This window comes from Gorilla gorilla, chromosome 22 (genome assembly GCF_029281585.2).
Source record: "Gorilla gorilla gorilla isolate KB3781 chromosome 22, NHGRI_mGorGor1-v2.1_pri, whole genome shotgun sequence".
In the NCBI taxonomy this organism is placed as follows: domain Eukaryota; kingdom Metazoa; phylum Chordata; class Mammalia; order Primates; family Hominidae; genus Gorilla; species Gorilla gorilla.
Genome location: NC_073246.2, coordinates 32,251,639 through 32,253,991, shown reverse-complemented (window position 1 = coordinate 32,253,991; position 2,353 = coordinate 32,251,639). Strand labels below are relative to the sequence as shown.

At 42.4% G+C, this 2,353-nt stretch overlaps 1 pseudogene; it reads left to right on the top strand.

The window, feature by feature from the left end:
• Positions 1-576: 576 nt before the first annotated feature.
• On the top strand, positions 577-1,144 carry LOC101150236 (keratin-associated protein 13-1-like; annotated as a pseudogene).
• The last annotated feature ends 1,209 nt before the right edge of the window (positions 1,145-2,353 follow it).

The following is a 2,353-nucleotide window of genomic DNA, read 5'->3' as shown; positions in this document are numbered from 1 at the left end:
GTTACATAACTTTTCCAAACCTCCATGGCCTCACTTCTAAATTGTTTATGACAATTTGTATCTCATAAGATATTTGCAAAGATTAAATCATACCACACTTTTAAATGTTGCACATGTAGTTAATGCTTAATAAAACATATGTAAATAATGGGGGTGGGTGGCTGCTGATTACTGTTTGGGAGTACATTGCCGGTAAGAATTTGTAGGCTGAAGCTCAGAATACCCACAGTCAAGCTCAGTAAAAGGGGTGGGGAGGCACTGTGTGTATCATCACCAATGTTTCTGAAAGCAAACCAAACCTTATTACTGTAGAGAGAGAGAGAGAGAGAGAGAGAAAGAGACAGAGAGAGAGAGAGAGAGAGAAGCCAATGGGCTTCTATAAACTGGAATGATTACACTGCTGTTAAAGACAAATGAATGTGCTGAATTATAATTATAACCTAGGTTACTTAGTCATTTGATGAAAACACATTCACAAGAATGGGGGGTTCCCAGATACTGCATCAGGCCCAGCAGTGTGAGGGTGTAAACATCTCTGGATCATTGGGCACAGTCAGGGACATCAGGGCATCTTCTCAATGCAGCTCAGCTGAACTCACATTTCCTGTCAACATGTCCTACAACTGCTGCTCTGGAAACTTCTCCTCCCATTCCTGTGGGGGCTACCTGTGCTACTCAGGCTACTCCCGTGGTGGCTTCTCGTACCCCAGCAACCTGGTCTACAGCACTGAACCTTTGATCTCCCAGCACCTGCCAGCTGGGTTCCTCTCTCTGCAAGGGCTTTCAGGAGACTTGCTGGGAAACCGCTAGCTGCCAGACGTCCTGTGTGGAGTCCAGCCCCTGCCAGACCTCCTGCTACCGCCCCAGAACCTCCGTGCTCTGCAGTCCCTGCCAGTCGACTTACTCTGGGTCTCTAGGCTTTGGATCCAGCAGCTGCCGCTCCCTGGGCTATGGATCTAGGAGCTGCTACTCAGTGGGCCGTGGGTCCAGTGGCGTCAGATCCCTGGGTTATGGAGGCTGTGGCTTCCCTTCCCTGGGCTATGGATCTGGATTCTGCCACCCAACATATGTTCTCTTTAGGACATTCCAGTCTTCCTGTTACAGACCAACGTGTGGATCTGGCTTCTACCGATCAACTTGCTAAGGGCTCCAAACCTCCACATTACAATTATTTCTCTCAAAGTCCATCTCAGCTATCATCTGGCTAGAACCTATATTCTACTATCCAGAAAAGATAATTGTTTTAAACCTATTAATATTAAAATAACTTTCCTCATAGAATACTCATCTCTTTTTCTTCTGTTTTCTTGTATTTTCCCTTCCTTCTCTAGTTAAAAATGGAGCAAGAGTTGATTTCTTTTTCTTCAAATAAACTCATTTAATCTGATATCAGATCACAAATCTTGTGTTAATTTTCTTTATAAGATGTCTGTCGGGAATTTGAAACCCCCACTTTTTGTCTAAAAATAAAATATTCACTTTGAGGGAAAGGAGTAGGTTCCTTGATAGGCAGAGTTTTCTAACAACAGAGATCTAGTTCCTGGGAATTTCTGCCAAGTAGACTCAGAGATAGGACAGGAGATTATCTCTGCTTTTCTATTCATGGCCATTTAGGCCTAATCAGGACACTTCACTTTGGTTAAGCTACTCATGGGTCTAGTCTAGGAAGAAAATATCCAGAGACAGCAGTGATGTTTTAGCAAGTACTAGCCTGGCTGTTTTTATGAGAACATTATCAAAATCCTTCCTGTAATCTTTCTTCCCAGACATATATAAGCCACAATGAAATTCTGAGGTCAGGATTTTAACTGACTTCAGTAGCATGTGTAATGAAACAAACAGTTTAGGTAGGCATGAAATTAAAGATGTATGCATTCCACTATAATAAGAAGAATATAATATCTAAGAGTTTTTTTTTTTAATTTGATGGTTCACTCCCCCCTCCTTTCATTGGGTCACTATAAAGCCATCCGTTGTTATAATAGAAGTCACCTGAAAACTGTCTGAAACCTGGCAGTATCATGCATAGGTGACACGGACTGAGAGATAAGACTTTACCTCTTGATATCCTGGGCTTGTATCTGGATGCAAAACTAGATAGTCCATTATATTCTTACATTAAGTGGAACACAGTCATCTACACTTTCAAATGTCTAAATGGATGTGGGTAGCTCATCGTTCACTGCTCTCACAGCTGTTTTCCTTCTCGCTCTTCTTTCTATGGAAATTGGATTTTGTTTGTGCATCTCTCCTCGTCTGCACATAGTCCTGCAAATGAACGTGATTATGCCTTAGGCTTAAGGATTGAATTTGGCTACTCTAGAGCGCCCCAATGCCTACTGAAAGTGATTGG